Here is a 22,221-nt window from a genome sequence, read left to right as displayed (position 1 = left end):
TGGGCTCTTCTTGGGTTCTTAAGTTCCCTGTCTTCCTGTCAGGAGTTTGTTCAGGAGCCGGGCCCTGGGACCAGCAGGGCTTTGCAGGACTGGGATCCTCTTCGGCTTGTTCTGGAGAGGCACAGGTGAGGCCACTTGGTATTCGCTGCACCTGGTGGCAAGAGCTGGCAGGGGATATAAGGCCAGCATTTCCCCTCAGCTCTTTGCCACAGCAACACACTCTCTGCCTCGCTGTGTGCCTCCTTACCTTTTGACCGTGACTTTGTGCTCTGACCCTCAGACTTTGACTTTGTGCTCAGACCCTCGGACTGAGACTTTGTGCTTCAACCTTCGGACTGTGACTTCTTCCCTTGTGCTTCTTGACCCTTGGACCTCTGCTCCCTGGACGTTCATGCCTACCATCTTGCCCCCGGTCCCGACGCTCCTTGTTGGGGCTTTGCTCGTAAACAGCCCAGACCATGACACTTCCTTCAGATATCCTTCTCAGAACACAGCCTGCAAGAAAGGGACAAGGCTTTGAAATGTGCAAAGAAACAGCTCTCGTTTGCTGACTCGTTTGTTTGCGAGAACAGGATGCTGGACAAAATGGGTCACTGGCCTGAAGCACAGGCTCTTCTAATGCTCCTACTTGCCTTGTGAAAATCTCCAAGCTGCCTAGTCTTTAGCTATCGGAATGCCAATGACAGATGCTGGCAGGAGGTATAGGTGGGGACAGCCTACCTTCTCACCCACTTCCCTGCAAGCTGAAAAAGTTTCCAATGGCGCCCCCTCCTTTACTGCTTGAATAAATGAAGAGAACCAAGACTGGGGGGAAGACTGGAGCAAAATGAACAGACCAAAAGGGAACAAAATAAAAAAAAAATCCTTCCAGCAGCACCTTAAAGACCAACTAAGTTTTTATTTTGGCCCCAACAACATCCAACATACCATCTCAGGACTACTTAATTGCTCATCCTCTAACATTGTGTATGCCATCAAATGCCAACAGTGCCCCTCAGCTCTCTATATTGGACAAACAGGCCAAACCCTACGCCAAAGGATAAATGGACATAAATCTGACATCAGGAACCACAAGACAGAGAAACCAGTAGGAGAACACTTCAATCTCCCAGGACATTCTATGCAAGATCTCAAAGTAGCTGTCTTACTACAAAAGAATTTCAGAAATAATACCAAAATAAAAACTTAGTTGGTCTTTAAGGTGCTGCTGGAAGGAATTTTTTTATTTTGTTTCGACTACGTCAGACCAACACGGCTACCTACCTGTAACTACGGTAGACCAAAAAGGAAAGAAGGCTTGCTTTCCCTCCACTGTGCCTTAAGGAAAAGCTGTCTTTGCTGTGCATATTCATGGACCTAGCAGTATAAATGGGGTCCAGGCTCCCCCGCTCCCCGCCCAATGATTGATAGACACAGGGATTAGTTTAAGCACAGGGAGAAGCTAAGTGGTTGGGCTTGGCCCTTGGCACATTCATCAACTCGACAGGCCTAGCACACCACTGAGTTCTTCAGACTAGCTATCTGCCTCTCTCTCTCATTCCGCTCAACCACCCCAGTCCTTTAAAAAGGGAGAAGTCTTATTGATCTTGTGAAAGTACACAGATGGAGTGAGATACTGTTAACCCCTCCCAATTTAGGCCAGTGCTGACAATCCCAGGGTGGGTCCTCTGTGTCGTTGTTTATTTGCATGCTGCCTTCCCATAGTTAAAACCCTACTCAAGGCGGCTTACAGCATGAAAAGATTTACACAATCACAAGACATAACAACACAACAAATAAAAACATATCAAAATGTACACAACAAAGTTAAACAATCCCCAGATAAGTCATATCTCAAAATAAAGATGCAAACTATTAATATACTTAACAGCAGAATGAAAATCCCAAAAATTAATTCTTGACCCTATCTAGCAGCTCGAGGCAAGGCCCACCCATTTGTTCTACAGCACAGACTATCATGCAGACTGACACCCACACACCCAACTCATAACAATATTATTCTAAAAAGGGAAATGGAGCCCTGACAGTTAAGTCCAGTTGCAGACGACTCTGGGGTTGCGGCGCTCATCTTGCTTTACAGGCCGAGGGAGCCGGCGTTTGTCTGCAGACAGTTTTTCCAAGTCATGTGGCCAGCATGACAGCATTTCAGGCGAAACCAGAGCAGCGCACGGAAACGCCGTTTACCTTCCCACCAGAGCGGTATCTATTTATCTACTTGCACTTTGACATGCTTTCAAACTGCTAGGTTGGCAGGAGCTGGGACCGAACAATGGGAGCTCACTCCGTCACAGGGATTCAAACCGCCGACCTTCTGATCGGCAAGCCCAAGAGGCTTGGTGGTTTAGACCACAGTCATTGTTGGTGGCTGATGCTTCCTCAAACAGCCTGTATTGTTACCAGAATTTATGAGAAGGTTTTTTTGGGTTTTTTCCAGTTAAACAGGACACTGCACCCCAGACCATATCCCAAACTGACACATTCAATTTTGTAAATATCCTCATATAACCCACCATTATATCTTCTGAGGTCACATACGGTAATATTTGGTCAATGAATTCACCTTCCCTTATAGCAAAAAACCTTCAAATATTCATATAAAACTACTCCTTTATCGGATTTGCAACATTTCAATGTGGTTCTGTTCAGGAAAGAAATGGCTACCAAGGAGGCAGCCTGGGATGTGGGCAGGGGCAGCCATAATCCCTAAAGCCTGAGACCACATACTCAGCAGCCTCTCTCCCTGAGGATAATCACTGGCATCCTGGTACTTGAGTGCCAGACAGGTAGTCATCTCATAGACAATGGCAAACCAACCAGGAATGGATTAGATCAGGCACGTCCAACTCCCAAGAAGTGAAGAAGTATGTGTGCACACAAAAGCTCATACCAATAACAAACTTAGTTGGTCTCTAAGGTGCTGCTGAAATGATTTTTTTAATTTTGTTTTGACTACGGCAGACTAACATGGCTACCTACCTGTAACTACAACTCCCAAGAGCCTGTGATCTACTCCCAGTATAAAAAAACCTGTGATTTATCCATTGTCATTGGAGGGAGGAGGAGTATGCGTGGGGTGGGTAGACTGCCCAGAGTTGTTGAGCCCAGAGTTATTGAGCTTTTTTTAGGAAGGATTATTTGTTAACTTTCGGTAAACTTTATTTAATCCCACGATTTCTAAGGGTCGCGTGATCTACCAGGATTAGCTGGGGATCTTCCGGTAGATCGCGATCTACTGGTTGGACATGCCTGGACTAGATCATGGGTAGGCAAACTAAGGCCCAGGGGCTGGATCTGGCCCAATTGCCTTCTAAATCTGGCCTGCGGACAGTCCGGGAATCAGCGTGTTTTTACATGAGTAGAATGTGTGCTTTTATTTAAAATGCATCTCTGGGTTATTTGTGGGACATAGGAATTCGTTCATCCCCTCCCCCTCAAAATATAGTCTGGCCCCCCACGAGGTCTGAGGGACAGCGGACCAGCCATCTGCTGAAAAAGTTTGCTGACCCCTGGATTAGATTCTTGGTCAAAACAAAGGAGTGTGATTAACTTGGCTGGGAAACAGGGACATGTAAATACTTACATTTGTATTACTTAATGGGTGTGAGATGGACGTCAAGGGAGGGACAGGGCAAATCTGATGCTCAGGTTTCTCCACCAGACCCCTCCCAATTTATGATGTATGCATGATGTAACTCGAGGGGTGTTGTGGGTAACTAAAGGTAAAGGGTAAAGGGACCCCTGACCATTAGGTTCAGCTCTGGGGTTGCGCGCTCATCTCGCATTATTGGCTGAGGGAACTGGCATACAGCTTCCAGGTCATGTGGCCAGCATGACAAAGCAGCTTCTGGTGAACCAGAGCAGCACATGGAAACACCGTTTACCTTCCCGCTGTAGCGGTACCTATTTATCTACTTGCACTTTGACATGCTTTCGAACTGCTAGGTTGGCAGGAGCTGGGACCGAGCAACGGGAGCTCACCCCATCGCGGGGATTCGAACCGCCGACCTTCTGATCGGCAAGCTCTAGGCTCTGTGGTTTAACCCACAGCACCACCTGCGTCTTTGGGTAACTTTGGGAAGCTGCTAAAAAGAGGAACCATCCTTTGTTCTGGGCTTCTTCCTGCTTCTTCCATGTGGTGACTGGAAGCCTTGTTGCAACAGTAAAGATCAGGCCTACTGGGAGCTGTTTTGCTCCTTTATTCTTGGCTGGCTTCTTTCTTTGACAATCCAAGTGAGCCTGAGGAAATTTCCCATAATGATATTTTAACAAATCCTTCCTGGAATAATAGTTTTCAGATAAATTGAGGGTTGACACCAGCAGCCTTGCCAAGGAGTTATAGGAAGGCTCTGGACCTGCTTCCTGGGATCTCTGAGGGCAAAAACCGGTCAATAAGTCCTGGGGGAAAATACTAGGACAGTGAGGAGAGTTCAGTACTGTATCTGGGATGTTGACCTCTGCGTATTTCACAATTTCCTTAGGCAGCTTTCCGGCAGGGCGGGTGGGCAGAAGTTGAGATTGAAACTCACAGAGACAAAGGATGGAGGAGGAAAGCGATTTATGCCCAAGCAGTCCAAGGCTTTTCCAAAGAAAATGGCCATGTGACACATTTACTGAGAGATGATACATCCTCTTTTGTAGATTTATAAGGAGAACTTGAAGGGGCATAAAACTGGATCATAGATTTATTGATTTTTTGTGGAAGCCTTTAAACTTTTATGTCATGCTATTATGGTAAATGAAGTCCACCCCACCATTTAAATACCCCTTGATTAAATCATCCTGCCCCGCTCCTCTAAAACCTCCTCCTTCTCCTCATGGAAAAGAGGAAATTTCCCTTTACAATTCTGAAGATGGATCGAGGATGTGGGGTGTATTCATAGAATCATAGAGTTGGAAGAGACCACAAGGGCCATCCAGTCCAACCCCCTGCCAAGCAGGAAACACCATCAAAGCATTCTTGACATATGCCTGTCAAGCCTCTGCTTAAAGACCTCCAAAGAAGGAGACTCCACCACACTCCTTGGCAGAAAATTCCACTGCTGAACAGCTCTTACTGTCAGGAAGTTCTTCCTAATGTTTAGGTGGAATCTTCTTTCTTGAAGTTTGAATCCATTGCTCCGTGTCCGCTTCTCTGGAGCAGCAGAAAACAACATTTCTCCCTCCTCTATATGACATCCTTTTATATATTTGAAAATGGCTATCATATCACCCCTTAACCTTCTCTTCTCCAGGCTAAACATACCCAGCTCCCTAAGCCGTTCCTCATATGGCATCGTTTCCATAGACTCCTGGAGAGTGCAGGGGGCTACTTGAGCCTCGAAGGTCAGGGACTGCTGGGCTGTTGTGCCAGGGTGGCTCTTTGCAGAGTGTGGGAGTCCACCAGCACTGACCATTTCCAACTGGTGCTGTACTGGGAAGGAAGCCATGGGGTACCACAGATGGATGGGGTTGACCCACTCTTGGCCTTCCTCATTTCTTCAGCTAGACCGTTTGAAGGAATTTCTTGGGGGCAAGGCTCACACCATGTCTTTCTATTTTAGTGGTAGGGCTGCCTCTGCAACCGGTAGCACCTACATACAGCTTGGCCAGCATTTTGTACCTCCCACCATGGCTCAGGGCTAGCATCATTCCAGAGCACTGGAGAGAGAGAATCACAGGTGGCGCTGTGGTTAAACCACTGAGCCTAGGGCTTGCTGATCAGAAGGTCGGCGGTTCGAATCCCTGTGACGGGGTGAGCTCCCGTTGCTTGGTCCCAGCTCCTGCCAACCTAGCAGTTCGAAAGCATGTCAAAATGCAAGTAGATAAATAGGAACCGCTACAGCGGGAAGGTAAACGGCGTTTCCATGTGCTGCTCTGGTTCGCCAGAAGCGGCTTTGTCATGCTGGCCACATGACCTGGAAGCTATACGCCGGCAGATTGTTGCAGATGATGATAGATAGATAGATGGTAGGTAGATAGATAGATAGATAGATAGATAGATAGATAGATAGATATCCAATATATAACAATTACTAAAAAAGAGGAAAAGATACAAAAACGAAACCCCAACTTGCCACGGTGCCCTTGTGTACATTTGTGTGTAGTTGGGAATGGCGGAGCTCAGGTGTCACCTTATACCAAGCCAGATGGCTGGTCCATGCTAGCTCACCTTTTGAATCACTTTTGGAGCTCCTCTGCTCCTGTCTTCTCTCTGTTCATCAAATACCAACTCACTTAGGGGACCACTCAGCTTGTCTGACCAAGTGGCCTCTGTCTCCTGAATGTTTTCGGTAATGAAAAATTTGCCAGTCTTTAAGGTACTAGCAAAGGTATCTTGGTTGTCTTTGAAAAATGAGAACAGCAGCATCTATTGTTATAAAGTGCTCTGAGACATTAAATATTAAACAAAACCCAGTGCTGGGGCTGTTAAATGTGATTCCCCCTCTTTATTCCATTCCTAAATAAATAAATAAAAGAGTCCTTTTCAGCGCCAGGGAGAAGCAAAAGGGACTAAACATTTCTCCAGCCTTTAAAAATGCCTTTTTTATTTCTTCTGTGAAGTCAAATAAGTATTCATTCATACCAACACTGATAGAAAACTGGCAAGGCTCAAAAGACTCGGTGCACAGCTCAGCTCTATGTATTAGTAAGAAATAAATATATCGATAGTTCTCCTTAGAAGAGCAGCTATAAATTATAGTTGCCCGAGATGGCTAATACAGTTAGAGATGATGCAATATGCACCACTAAAAGCCTTGCTCCAGGCACTGGAATCTTATTTTTAAGCCTCATGGACCATTTTTACTGCCTTCCCCAAGCTCCAGATGGTCAGGGCTGAAATTCCCATCAACACCAGCCAGCTTGGTCCTGGCGGATTTGAAAAGGCATCTGGGTGGCTGGAGCAGATGGGAGCCATTTGTTGTGATCTAGCACCAAAGAGCGGGTTTTCCCTTGGAAACGAGTGGGGCAAGGGTAAAACTGCTCAGAACCATGCCTACAAAGCAAGAGTGAAGCAGAAAACCACTTGAACATGTGCTTTCCAAGGCACAGGGCCAGAAGAAGTGTGGGCGAGACCTAAGAGTTCTGAAGTGGCTCTTCAACTAGAAATGTGGATGATGGATATGTCCCCAGCCCTGGGACCAAAACCAAACCATTTTCCTATGGAAGTTTCTCATCAACAGCAAACTCCCTGGGTGACTGTCAGCAAATCAGAGCTGTTTCCAGGGGTGTGCCCAGGATCAAAACTAGGGGGGGGGCAAGGAGGGGCAAGGCACAGGAGGGGAGGTGCCACAAAGTGGGGATGTGGGCGGGGCTACGGAGCCCAGGTGAAACTGACTCTGGTCTAATGACACCAAAAGGGGGAAAATCCAGGGAAATAATAAGGCAGATCAGAGAAAGGTCAGGACAAGCAGCTATAAAAAGGGACATTCTCAATGAGCCTGCTGAAGACCAGCTGTGGTTACGCAAGACTAGGAAGAGCAGCAGCAGAATGAGCTGAATGAGCGAAGGCTGTGGGGAGGCAGCCTGGGCAGGTGTTGCGCTCTCTCCCCTCCTCTCTCTCGCCGCGTCCTTTTTTGCTTCTAGGGAGGGGCAGCTGCCCCCCCTGCCCCGTGCTGGGTACGCCCTAGGCTGTTTCTTTGCACATTTCAAAGCCTAGTCCCTTTCTTGCAGGCTGTGTTCTAAAGAGGAGAGCTGAAGCAAGACAGGGAACTTAGCAACCCAAGAAGAGCCTGCTGGATCAGGCCAATGGACCATCTAGTCCAACATCCTGTTCTCACAGCGGCCAAGCAGATGCCTGTGAGGAATCTGCAAGCAGTATCTGAGCACAAGAGCAACTCTCCCCTCCTGTGGTTTCCAGCAACTTGCATTCAGAAGCTGCCCTCCTAGCTAGTAGCCACGGATAGCCCTCTCCTCCTTCATGAATTTGTCTAACCTTCTCCAAAAGCCATCTAGGTTGGTGGCCCAACACTACCTCCGTAAGAAGACCTCCATGCCTCCTCTCCTTCCAGTGATGTTGATGGCCATCACGAGCAACATGGAAACACCTCCAACTGGAATGACAAGCGGGTGCCATTTGTGAGTTTGTGAGTAAGTGTATGTGAGAGAGAAACAACTTCACTGTGCATTCAGCTCGTTGTGAGTACACAGCTGCAAGAAAGAGCACTCTAGAATCACTTCTAAGCCCTGAGACCTTTTACATGCAACCTGAGACCTTTTAGCCATGACCTTAAGTAATCATGGTTCTGTGGAGCCCAGAAGTTCCCTGCTTAGCTACTGCTCCCTTTTGGGGGGCCACGACCCCCTCCCCATGTGCCCTCCCATTTATAGCCAGCCAAAGCCTCCTCAGGTACCCAGCTCAATCCTCCTTTCAATCACCCCGCAGCCTGATCAGCATTTATGAGCCTTTAAAATGATAATTGCACAGCCAGGAGTTGAGCACAGTAGGAGACTGATGAATTTGGATGGATGGGATGCAGGGAGGGCAGCCAAGAGCTGGTCTTCAAAGGGAAGCTGGTAGCACCGGAGCATCTTCTGTGGCAATGGTTGCCAAAGGGCAACCCTCCAAGCAAGCCACCACCACCGAGGCACCGACAGGGCGCTTCTCTAGATCATCTATGCATCACTGGCCTCCTTTGGCTGGATCTCACTCACTGTCTCAGTTTCATTGTACCAGTGGAGGTGCTTCAACGGAGCAAGCAATGTGGTTTCAAACTTCAACACCCCACCACTATCCTGCAACATAACAACAACAACAACAACAACTTATTATTTATACCCCGCCCATCTGGCTGGGTTTCCCCAGCCACTCTGGGCGGCTTCCAACAAAATATTAAAATACAATAGTCCATCAAACATTAAAAGCTTCCCAAAAGAGGGCTGCCTTCAGGTTTCTTCTAAAAGTCAGATAGTTGTTTATTTCCTTGACATCTGGTGGGAGGGCATTCCACAGGGTGGGTGCCACTACCGAGAAGGCCCTCTGCCTGGTTCCCTGTAACTTGGCTTCTTGCAGCAAGGGAACCAACAGAAGGCCCTTGGCGCTGGACCTCAGTGTCCGGGCAGAACGATGGGGGTGGAGATGCTCCTTCAGGTATACTGGACTGAGGCCATTTAGGGCTTTAAAGGTCAGCACCAACACTCTGAATTGTGCCTGGAAATGTACTAGCTTGTTGTGGTGCTCTTGTGCTGGTTACATAAACAAACATCGTCATCTGCAGCCTGAAGCTGAACTCCAGAGACTCATGAGGAGCGTTTGAGGCAGCTGGGCATGTTTAGTCTGGCAAAGACAGAAGGGTGAAATGGGAGCCATCTTCAAATATCTGAAGGGCTGTCACATGGAAGAGGGAGCAAGCTTGTTTTCTTGCTGCTGCAGAGGACAGGACCCAAACCAATGAATTCAAATATAAAAAAGGAGATTCAAAACAAACATGAAGGAGAACTTTCTGGTGATAAGAGCTGTTCAATAGTGAGATGGGCTCCCTTGGAAGGTGGCGGACTCTCCTTCACTGGAGATTTTTCAGCAGAGGTTGGATAGCTGTCTGTCAGCAATTCATTAGCTGTGCTTCCTGCCTTGCAGGGGGTTGGACTAGATGAATGTTTGGATCCCATCCAGCTCTACAATTCCACAATTCTACTTCCTTCCTGCTTTCCCCTTTTTATAGTGTAAGCTCTTTGGAGGCAGAGACCTGCCTATATTTTTGCTTATGAAAATTTGTACACTAACTGAGGTGTACTATTATTGCAATGATAAATAATATTAAAAGAATGACTTATGCATAGAACATAGCTGCCAAGTTTTCCCTTTTCTCGCGAGGAAGCCTATTCAGCATAAGGGAAAATCCCTTTAAAAAGGGGATAACTTGGCAGCTATGATAGAACAGCATCCAGCCATTTCCAGAAACCTCCACTCAGCTCCTTCCAGGAATCCCCCAGTGTGAAAATGCCCCCTTTCATTAGCTGAGCTGTATTTGAATAAGCCAGGCTTCCTCCATCTGCTACTCTCTGTTTCAGCCGCTATTTATGTGAGGGCTGCTTCGTTTTGAAGCAGAGCAAGTCAGTGCATTTCCAAGGGCTGGCTCACTGTGGTCGATGCTGTCCATTTTCTCTTTGATAGATTCCTGAAGTGTTGACAAGCCAATCAATGAGAGGTGGTGTAAATCATGCTAATTAAAGTATCTTTAAAAGGCATTCGTCAACCTTCCAGGCAGGTCGCACTGTGCAAACGTGTCCTTGCTAATCCTATGGCTGTTCAGTAATAGACTCCAGGAAGCCTCTCAGAAGCGTTGGGTTTCGTGGTCCCTTCATTTGGAAGATGCCTGGGCTGGACAGACACAGCCCTTCTGAGGGAAAACCAAACAGACAGCTAGTGCTGGACTACCTGCAAGAAGCAAGGTGTGTGTGTATAACTGCTGCCTCTTTACAGATGTAACCGGCGGCTTCTTTGCTCTGGGATAAGCCAAACTTCAGCATCCAAATGATTTGGTTCTCTAGTGATCTTAGAATCATGGAATTGTAGAGCTGGAAGGGTCCCCAAAGAGTCATCTAGTCCAACCCCCAGCGATGCAGGAATTGCAGCTAAAGAACCCCTGGCAGCTGGCCATCCAGCCTCTGTTTGAAAACCTCCAATGAAGGCGAGCCCACTGCCTTCCAAGGTCATCGATTTACAGAACTGTAGGGGTGGGACTCCAGCGGTGATTTTGTCCAACCCACCTGCCCCACAATGCAGGAATCACAGCTAAACAATCCCTGACAGAGGGCAATCAAATGCAATCCAAACCTCCAATGAAGGAAACTATATCATTTCCCAAGGTGGTCCATTCCCCAATCGTCGAGCCGTGAGAGAATCCAGGGGTTCTAGGTGCTTCACCCAGGCTCAGTGTCCATGGAATGAAGGTCTTAGGATATATGGTTTTATTTATGCACCTATACAACCTGAGCATAGGAGGGAGGGGCTCACAGCATTAACACCCCAACAGAGCTTGGATCCAGCCCAGAGCACACAAGTCACTGTGTCTCCAGCTTCCAGCTGTTTCCAGCTCAGCTCTCTCTCACATAAACACTGGATATTTTTCTCTTAAAGGTAAAGGAGACCCCTGACAATTAAGTCCAGTCACAAATGACTCTGGGGTTGTGGCGCTCATCTTGCTTTCTTCCGGGTCATGTGGCCAGCATGACTAAGCCGCTTCTGGCGAACCAGAGCAGCGCACAGAAATGCCGTTTACCTTTCCGCCAGAGCGGTACCTATTTATCTACTTGCACTTTGACGTGCTTTTGAACTGCTAGGTTGGCAGGAGCTGGGACCGAGCAATGGGAGCTCACCCTATCGCAGGGATTCGAACTGGTGACCTTCTGATCAGCAAGCCCTAGGCCAGTTATGGCGAACCTATGACACGCGTGTCAGACGTGACATGCAGAACCCTCACTGTTGGCCCGCGCCCCATCGGCCCATTTGCGCTGTTGTCCCCCCCCCCATTTGTTCTCCTCCTACAGCTTGTCTACGCTGTTAAAACCCGGATCCTTTTTGTTGTTGTTGTTGTTGTTGTTGTTGCTGCTGCTGCTGCTGCTGCTGGTAGTAAGAGATTGGTTTTTTTAATCCTTTCTGTGCTGTTTTTTTTCTGGTGCTTTGGCAGACTATGATTGGGTGTAACAGCGTTAGTTTTTTAACCTGTTCTGTGCTGGTTTTTTGGCGTTTTGGCAGACTATTTCGGTGCTGCGTTTTAGTTCCAGCGAAGGTATTATTCTTCATTTATTTCTGTTCTCTTCCCCCCCCCAAAGCGCAGCAGCTTTGGGGCATCCCCCCCCCAAAAATGCAAAGCAACTTTTGCACCCCCCAAAAAACTCTCCAAAACTTTGGTCAGCAGCTCCCCCCAAAAAGCTCAACAACTCTGGGCACTTTGTGATAAATAAGGGTTTTTTGGTTTGGTTTGGTTAAATAATTAGTTTTGGGTTTATTAAATACAGTTATATATTACAATTATACATTTTTGTTATTTAAACTATAAATATTGTGAAATTATGGTTTTTTTCTCAAAGTGACACACCACCCGAGTTATGCTCGGTTTTTTGGCGAATTTTGACACACCAAGCTCAAAAGGTTGCCCATAACTGCCCTAGGCTCTGTGGTTTAGACCACAGTGCCACCTGCGTCTTACCTAGCAGCCAAGTGAGGGGGGTGGGGTGGAGCAAAGACCCACCCCTTAAACTGGAGAGTCCCATCATTTAGCTGTAGCTCTTGCACTCTCGCTAATTCTTTTGGGATGCTGATGAGGAGATTTAAGTGGACAGTTAGGCTCATTGTCTGAATTCTGACTAGTTCAGCAACAGAATTCTCTCTTAGATTCTAACCCCAAGAACAGGAAGGGACTCCATCCAGACTGACTACCCCCCAACTCTTAACAGTTTTCTAGGATGGGCTGTTGGGCTGCACACATGTATGTGAACCACTGATCTTTCAAGATCAGCTTGTAGCCTGGCTGAGCTTCCTAGGGTGCCCAAGCAACCCCGTAACACTGTGTGAGGAATTGAGGAGATAAGCTGCATTTGCAAGGAGCTCTGTTTGCAAAGACATCTTCTTTTCATCCTCACCATCCTTGAATTGCTGGCAATAAAGGCAGCCAAAGGCTTGATGCAGCGCTCCCCTCCTGACTACTACTCCACGTCCTCAAAGACTTTCCTCCCCTGTAATCTTCTCCTCAAAAGATCTCTTCCTCTTGGCCAAAGAGGTTCCCATTTCTCTGCCTCGTTCATCAGGCGCTTTAGAATTTCTTGCACTTTTCATTGCAGGAGAGGTTGGCCTTACTTCACTGCTTCATGGTGGTGATGACAGGAGCGAGCCAACAGGAAATCACACAAAGAAAGCAGAGTCAACTCTTCCAGGGGCTTACCCAGGATCAAAACTGGGGGGGGGGGGCAAGCCATGGTCATTCAGGTTGTAACATTTCAGCAAGGAAAAGGCGAAAAAAACCAAAAATTTAAGAAAATTATATATAATTATAGCAGTGCTTTTACGGTAGTTATTACAATTATTTGCTTGAATTTTTTTAAAAAAATTATTCTACAGTGGTACCTCTACTTATGAATTTAATGCGTTCCGAATGCACATTTGTAAGTCGAAAAAAATTGTAAGTCGAATCCCATAGGAATGCATTGGGAGAAAAAATTTGTAAGTAGAAGCAACCCTATCTAAAAATTCGTAAGCAGAAAAAATCCTATATAAACCACATCCAAGATGGCGGACGGAGCTCCATTCGTAAGTAGAAACATTCGTAAGTAGAGGTACCACTGTAGTTACTTGTCTTATACTAATATCATTTTTCTTGGGTTTGAAGAAAACTTGTTCAAAACTTTCGTTTCAATCCAATCCTGATTTTCCTTGAAGGATTTCTGATGGACACTCATCAAACAAGCCAGTCAGTCTGTCCTCTCCCATCGTACTTCTGAGCCAGGTCTTTACCCTTTAAATTTTAATTTTCTACAGAAATTACTTAACTTACCTCTTTGGAACCAGTTTCCTATATCCATTTAGGCAGCCTTGATGTCTTCTAAATGTAAAGGTTAAACTAATAGCGGGCGGCTCAGTTTAGCGGCGGGTGACTCAGTTTAGTGACGCGGAACTCACTAGACCGCTCTAGAAGATTCCCTCTTCTCTCTGCTAGAGCCCGCTAGAGACCTCTCCCTCCCTTGAATCCCAATGGCTGGCTGACAGCTACCAGTCGCTAGGTGGCTCTAGATACTTCTCGGTTTTTACACCATTTCAGTGTGGTAAACAACTGATTATTCGCCATCGCCCTATCTAATTTTGTTTCGTTTCATCACTTTATAACCATTTTAAAAAATTTTTTGCTTCGGGGGGGGGGGGTAGATGCCCTCCCTGCCCCTCGCTGGGTACGCCCATGAACTATTCAGTAGAAAAAACAAGATATCCACAGGAGTGTCAGGCCTAATGAACACAACAACTAATCTCCGGTAGGTCTTGCCTCCATGCAGCAGTTAAGAAAACGGAAGGTCACCACCTTCCCACAACTGCCTAAGTCCCTCCTCTCTAGGGTTTTCCCCAAGCAATCTGAGATTGTACCTGTGTGGTGCTAATTGCTCCTCCACCCTCTTCATGCCACTCCTAGTTCTGGGAGCCACAGCAGGAAGGGGAGAGCTGTTCAGCAGTGGAATTTGCTACCAAGGAGTGTGGTAGAGTCTCCTTCTTTGGAGGTCTTTAAGCAGAGGCTTGACAGGCATATGTCAAGAATGCTTTGATGGTGTTTCCTGCTCGGCAGGGGGTTGGACTGGATGGCCCTTGTGGTCGCTTCCAACTCTATGATTCTATGATACACCTGTGCCTCTTCACCAGCATGACTCATCTCTGCCTCTTGGGCTCCCTCATCCCATTCTCCTGCTTCTGATTCTGGACTTCCCTCTGCCACAGACTCTTCCTGCTCACGAACCCCTGTTACTTCTTCAGCTTCTGACACCTCCTCTTCCCCATCTTCTACCTTTTTGTAGTCTCAACACTACTCCCTGGCCTCTGAGCCTTCTTTCGTTGAGGTTTCCTCAGCTGGTTCCTCCCACTATTCCTCTGCATCCAGCCAGTCCATGACAGGTGATGAGGGTGGAAGATGAGGGTGGTGTTTGCTTTTCTTTCCGTGAAATATATCTCCAGCTCTCTGGAGTCTTCCTGTACCATTTCCTGTGCAAAACCCCAGGGAGACTGACTTCCAACAACTGATTAGTCATTATTTTCAGTGAAGTCCTTTCTTTTACCTTCTTAAAAAATACACACCCAAAACTTCCTACCAACCATTCTTTAAAAGTAAAAAGGTAAAGGTAAAGGGACCCCTGACCATTGGGTCCAGTCATGACCGACTCTGGGGTTGCGCGCTCATCTCGCATTATTGGCCGAGGGAGCCAGCGTATAGCTTCCAGGTCATGTGGCCAGCATGACAAAGCCGCTTCTGGCAAACCAGAGCAGCACGTGGAAACGCTGTTTACCTTCTCGCAGTAGCGGTTCCTATTTATCTACTTGCATTTTGACGTGCTTTCGAACTGCTAGGTTGGCAGGAGCTGGGACCAAGCAACGGGAGCTCACCCCGTCACGGGGATTCGAACCGCCGACCTTCTGATCAGCAAGCCCTAGGCTCAGTGGTTTAACCCACAGTGCCACCTGGGTCCCTACCTTTAAAAGTAAAAGACTTTATTAAAAAAATAAAATAGCCACAGACAGTTGTGAAATGCACAGCAGCCGGCCTCCCCTCACCCATACTGTCTTTTCCTGAGATTACACACTCCACATTTTCAGAAAAGGTTGGGGCCCATTGTCTAAATATTTAAAATAAGAGAAGGATTGTGACTATGAAGTGCCCTTGACCCTCTGCTGCCCAGGCCAGACGCAGATCAGTCCCTGAAGTGCAGAAGTCAGATTCTGCCTGGTGCCAAGGGGTCCCTTTGGAGGAGTGTTCGGGTGAGGAGGCTTTGACCTACATACTGAGAGTTCTGCATCCTTCTTTATGTTTTGCTTTTTGCAAATGCATATTCATTTCTGAAATCTGCTGGAGGCAGCGAGAAGAAACCCAAGATCAATGTATTCCCAACAGGCTAGTCTGTTAGTATAAATGCATATAAATCAAGCTAATTAAAGAGGAAGGTGCGTTTAATCTCTCTCTCTTTCTTTCTCTCTCTCTTTCTCTCTCTCTCTCTCTCTCTCACACACATACCCTACAACCTGCTCCTTGGCCCTTTATTTTATTCCCCCCCCCAAAAAAGTGGAATAACCATGCAAAGAAGAGAAGGAAGAAACTGGGAGAGAAAGTGGAATTGGTATGCTTTGCAGTCTTGGGGACATCAGGGATTTATTTTAATCCAGTCCATTAATCAATTTCTCTGTTGAAATTGAATTAACTGTCTTTCATCGGCATCACATCCTGGGACTTGGAAACAGTAACCAGCACATCTGAATGCAAATGAAGCGGCTTCTCCCTCCCTCCCTCCCTCCCTCCTCTTTCTCTGCAGAAATGTCCAGCAAGGGAATTCCTGGCTCCCAAAGCTCTCAGGAGATCCTCTTCCTCCTCCTCATGACTGGAGTTCCCAAAACTGGGCAGCAAGAGCCGGAACGGGTTTCTCCCACGATCATTCCTTTCTGCAACACTTAACCAGACACATTTTTAAAAGGGAGGAGGCCTCATTCCTAGGCAGGCTTGGAAGAAAATGTGAGCGAACTCTTGCATGAGTTACAGCCAAGGGGATTTTGTTTAGGTTTGTGGTGCCAAAACTGGATGCACAGACGAAGCCACTTGATGTTTGGGGTCTGCAGTCCGATTGCTGCTGCCTCGGGTCAGGAACGATTTCAATTCCTGAGTCTGTTGTCCTTGCTGCCTCCAACAATGTCGGGGGATAATAATAATAATAATAATAATAATAATAATAATAATAATAATAATTTTATTTATACCCCAGTCAAGGGGTATACCTTCCCAGTCAAGACCGGGCTCAGGGCGGCTAACAACAAAAATATCAAAACAAGCATAAAAGAAACACTTCAATTAAAATACAGATTAAATACAACGTTAAAATTCAATTTTAAAATGGGAAATAATAACCATCATGGCTCGTAGCTATTTGCAGGTGGGAAATTCCAGAAAGCCTACCTGATGCTTTTCTAGATGTGTATTGCAACATGCTGGAGGGTCCAGACATGGACAGAGCACTGGCGGAGGAAGAGGGAGGCGAGGGGAGCGCATCACCCCCAGCACCACGATCCCTGTGGGGTGCCATCGCAGTTGCCCCGCCCCCCGCACTGGGTGCCCCGCCCCCAGGATGCATGCCATGCCCCTGCGGGTGGCATGCCACGCCCCCTCAACACGTGCCAGCCACGCCCCCACCTGCTCTCCTACCCCGGTGCCGGGGCATGAAGCCCCGCCACTGGGAGAAAGTAACTTTTGGATGAGTTTCTGCGCTACAGTTCCCACAGTTCCCTGGAAAGAGCGATTGACTACTCTGGGAATTGTAGCAGGTGGGGAGGCGGGGATAGGGAGTCTCCTGACACAACTTCCTTAACAGACTACAGCTCCCATAATTCTTTGGGGGAAGCTATGGCTGTTTAAAGTGGTATTGCAGTATTTTCATTGCATGGGGGGAATGGGGCCTGAGTAGGGGCCAGCGTGGTGTAGTGGTTAGAGTGTTGTGTAACGGATTGACACAGTTTTGAAATATTTATTCCTACCTGGCTGCAAAAGAGTTAATCCACCTCCAGCTTGACTGACATAACATTCTGATGGGGGCGGGACTGTTCCCAGTTTAAAAGGAGGGAGCAGCGGTTTGGTCAGTTAGGGAGAAGGGGAGGGAGTGGATAGATGTGAAGAATAAAGTTGAGGCAGATGAAGATGATGGAATTCATGGAACTGGCTGAGATGACCGGACGAATCCGCAACCAGGGAGAACAGGCGATGGAAGAAGAGTGGAAAGATTTTAAATTGTATTTAAAAAAGTATGCTAAAGTAATATTTTAGATTAGAAATTAAGTGGTAAATAAAACTGTGGAATATTGGAATAGGTTATTTAGAAGGAAAAAAAGAGATGTATTTTAAAAGGTGATTATTTGGATGTAGAATTTGCTATTTAGGAAAGTAAATAAGAACCACAGGGACGGGAACCCGAGGAGGTCCCAACTTACACTGCGAGGAAGATAAGTTGTAATGAATTATATCTTTTTTTGTTTTTTGTTTTTCTTTTCTATTTTTGTATTCTGTATTTTTGTACTTTGTATTTTTGTTTTTCTTTTTCTTCTTCTATATTGCTTTAAAAATTCTTCGTTAATTTTTTGGTCAAAAATCAATAAAATATTTATATATATAAAATGTTTTTTAAAAAAAGAATAAAGTTGAGAGGCCAGGATAGTGGTGGTTTAGATGAGGTTTAGGAAAGCTGGATGTTAAATGTTTGACAGAGTTATTGTACAACTGAAACAAAGCGGATAAACACATGAAACGTTAAAGAAACACCTATGTTTTTAAGATAATAAAATTCATCTCTTTTTTGCCAAGAAGAATCGTCATTATTGTTCCAGCGGGGTATCAGAACTCACAGAAGTGGTGGCTCAATAGAGGACAAAACTTACCTCGGGATTAGAGGCGACAGTTTGTGTCTTACAGTTACACTGAGGAGGCTTAGGAGGATAACCTGGGGTGCCACAAAGTTGCCAGAGTGGAAAGGGCAAACTTTTGCAGTGGGGAATCAAACTGAGTGAGACCCTTTACTGTAGGCAAGAGGTTATTCCGTCAAACAGCCTAGAGTTTCTCAAGATACCAGGCCACGTAAGCTGGAAGACTCTCTTTACTAAGAAACCCACAAGTAAAAAGGGGTTTGTTTTAAGGCGGCAGGAGAAGAGGGAGGGTGGTTTCACCCCTGGATTCCTGTGTCGCATTTTTAGTAATAGAGAGGGAGGACATTTGTCACATGTTGCACTAGAAATTGGAAGACCAGGGTTCTAATCCCCACTCAGCCATGACCTAGGGGGCCAGTCATTGCCTTTCAGCCTAACCTACCTTGCAGGGTTGTTGTGGGGATAAAATGAGGAGGGGGTAAACCATGTATTCCACCTTGAGCTCCTTGGAGTAGAAGGTTGCGGGCATTCTGTGGCTGCATGTTGGGACAGAGCCAGCCTGGGGGAAGCTGCTGCAGCTCTAGGCAGAGCAAGAGGTGACTCAGAGCAAGGCCTGGGAGAGGCCCGGGTGGGCTGTAAATGCCCCCCCCCGTTAAGTCAATGGTTGCAAAAACCAGGAGGTTGGCAAATCAGCAGTGACTTACTGGGCACCTTGTGAGAGAAAAGTGATTAATACATTTAGCAAGTAAATATAATAAATAATGGAAGGCTCACCTGAAGCCAATTCTCACAAGGAAGGCTCCATTAGCAAGCCTCTTTGTAAATCTCAGCTGCAGAGGGCAGCTTGGCTCCTCTTGGGAAGTGGAAAAAGGAATTTAAATTTTGCTCTTGCCCGCATTGAAGTCAGGTTAGCTGCCATTAGTTATAGCTCTGTTTTGGACTTGGAGGTATGGAAATTAAGGCATCATGAAGTGAATGCAAGGCCTGGGCACCTGGACGTAATTGAATCCTGCAAGAGGTTTAAAATATGAAGCCTGTTCCTCTCTCCTGGCAGTGGGTTGCCCATTTGACAGAGTTTCACAGAATTGTAGGGCTGGAAGGTAGCCCCAAGGATCATCTAGTCCACCCCCCTGCAATGCATGAATCGCAGCTAAAGAATCCCTGGCAGAGGGCCATCCGACCTCTGTTTAGAAATCTCCAAGGAAGGAGAGCCCACCATCTTCCAAGGGAGATTATCTCACTGTTGAACAGCTCTCATCATCAGAAAGTTCTTCTTAATGTTTGGTCAGAATCTCCTTTATTGTTATCTGAAGCCATTGGATTGGGTCCTCCCCTCCAGAACATCAGAAAACAAGCTTTTCTGCTGCCCTTCAGATAGTTAAGGATGGCTATCCTATTACCTCTCAGTCTTTTCCTCTCCAGACTAAACACACCCAACTCCCTCAACCGTTCCTCATAAGGCTTGCCTTCCAGATCCTTGATCATCCTGGTCATCCTCCTCAGTAAAAAAAAAGAACAAAAAAAGGTAAAGGACCCCTGGACGGTTAAGGCGACAATGGGGTTGTGACGCTCATCTGGCTTTCAGGCCGAAGGAGCCGGCATTTATCCACAGACAGTTTTCCGGGTCATGTGGCCAGCATGACTAAACCGCTACTGGCACACGGAGGACCGTGACAAGTGCCAGAGCGCACGAAAACTCCGTTTACCTTCCCACTGCAGTGGTACCTATTTATCTACTTGCACTTTGACGTGCTTTCAAACTGCTAGGTTTGCAGGAGCTGGGACAGAACAACGCCTTCACACACTAACTAGCACTCATGCGTAGTTATGTTTGATTGCAATTTCCCACACTCACACATATTTCCCATCCCTGGAGAAGCACTACAGTGGAGAGTCAACAGGAACAACAACTTTTTAGGTGGTTTGTTACTGTAGATCATGGCATCAGTACAGTTGGTATCATTCAATATAGAATATACCCCTCAATGAACTTTCTTGATCCTGGGACAAGTCCTCATCTTGAACATGTCCTGGAAGGTTTCCTGATGTTTTAAAAACTTTAGGTAAATTATCAGCAAGAGATGAGCGCGCAACCCCAGAGTCGGTCACGACTGGACCTAATGGTCAGGGGTCCCTTTACCTTTACCTTTAACATACAGTGGTACCTTGGTTGTCAAACGGCTTGGCTCCTGAATGGCTTGGCCAGGAGTCCCCAAATTAATGCCCAGGGTCCGGATGCGGCCCAATCGCCTTCTAAATCTGGCCCACGGATGATCCAGGAATCAGCATGTTTTTACATGAGTAGAATATGTCCTTTTATTTAAAATGCATCACTGGGTTATTTGTGGGGCATAGGAATCTGTTCATAGTTTTTTTTTTCAAAATATAGTCCGGCCCCCCACAAGGTCTGAAGGACAGTGGACCGGCCCCCTGCTGAAAAAGTTTGCTGACCCCTGGGCTTGGCTCTCGAACACTGCAAACCCGGAAGTGAGTGCTCCGGTTTGCAAACATCCAACTGTTCTGTGGCTTCACATCCAACTGTTCTGTGGCTTCTGACTGAGTGCAGGAAGCTCCTGCAGCCAATTGGAAGCTGCGCCTTGGTTTTCGAATAGTTCCAGGAGTTGAACGGACTCCCGGAATGGATTAAGTTCGACAACCAAGGTACCACTGTAGTTAGTTTGTGTTGTAAGATTTGCTGCCTGCTTATATTAGAGCTTTGCTGTCTGAAGCAGCACACATGCATTCTGCCACATGCATTTCATGTAATCAACCAACCTTTCTTTGTTCCTCTTGTGTAATAACTTTTTGAGGGCATAAGGTAAGCACATATTCATAACAAATGCAACTCTAGCAAAAAGATCTTGCAACCCTCTCAGCTCGATATGTGCTTTCCCACAAACACTCCCAATAAGTGCTAGACATTCAGACGCACGCCTTGGAACACAGCCCCAATAACCCATGACTGTTTGGCCTTTGGGGTTTCTCCCAAGGCAACCAACACCAGCAGAGACCATATGCCCTTGCTAGCTATGAGCGGGTGAGCATGTCTGACAGGGGAACCTCTAGGGTAGGAATTGTGCGACAGTTAAGGGCCCCTCTCTGTTGCGTTGTCTCCAAAAACACCCCCCCCCAATACAAGATGCAGCTGGACAAGGTTTGGCTGCTCTTTTGACCATCAGAGCTCCACATGCCAACCCCCTTCCCTTACAATGAATGCCAGCAAATTAATTAAGCAGAGGATTAGCACTTCATCATAAAGTGCTTTGAAGGTGGAAAGCGCAATAGTACTGGTAATTATGTAAATAATAATAACAGGGAGGAACTCTTTGATGTGTCCAGGAAAAGCGGCGGTGAGATTGCGAGGGGTTGCTGGGAGCCTAAGAGATGAAGCAGGATTTGTTTTCAGAAGCATCTCCGTGAGATTGGGCAAAGCTTTGCAAATTTAGCAGAGACTCTCCTATGGAGGGAACTACAAATGGGTGGCCCGGGGCGGTGGCGGCAGAGAGGTCCCAGCTGGAATGTCATAGACTGGTTAGATGCTGAGGAATGGTGGGAGGAAGCAGCGGGGAAGCACCCAAGGAAAGAAGGCTCAGAGGCTAGGGAGTGCTGGTGGGATGATGATGAATGGTCAGAGGGAGAAGACTGGGAGGAGGAGGTGTCGGAAGCTGGAGGGGTAACAGGGGCTAGTGAGCTCGGAGAGTCTGTGCAGGGAGACGTCCAGAATCAGAGGCAGAAGCTGAATCAGGAGGGTGGGAGGAGTGAAGCCAAGAAGCAGAGATGAGTCTGGCTGGTGTCTTCCCCTCCTTCTGGGACAAGTTCCCCTCCCTGCTAGTCTCTCAGAACCAAGAGAGGCATGAAAAAGGTGGAGGAGAGGTTGGCCGCACACCGGCTAAGTCTCTGATTGCGTGGGGAAAACCCTGGAGAGGAGGAGACATAGATGGCTGCGAGGAGGCTGGGACCTTTATTCTCGACAACTGACCCATGGAGGCAAGACCTATGGGATGGGGGTGGGGAGTTCCTGTGCTCATTAGGTCTGACACTCTGCCAAATCTGTGCAGACCCTGTTCTTGCTAATGCAGTTAACTCGGATGAGCATGGTGTGATTTACTGCTGGCTGGCTCCTGTCAAAGCATAACACAGGGCCTTCTCGGTAGTGG

The sequence above is a fragment of the Zootoca vivipara genome, chromosome 6 (assembly GCF_965207765.1).
Source record: "Zootoca vivipara chromosome 6, rZooViv2.hap1.1, whole genome shotgun sequence".
Taxonomy (NCBI): domain Eukaryota; kingdom Metazoa; phylum Chordata; class Lepidosauria; order Squamata; family Lacertidae; genus Zootoca; species Zootoca vivipara.
The sequence above is the reverse complement of the archived record's forward strand: the minus strand, read 5'-3'. Positions refer to the sequence as shown.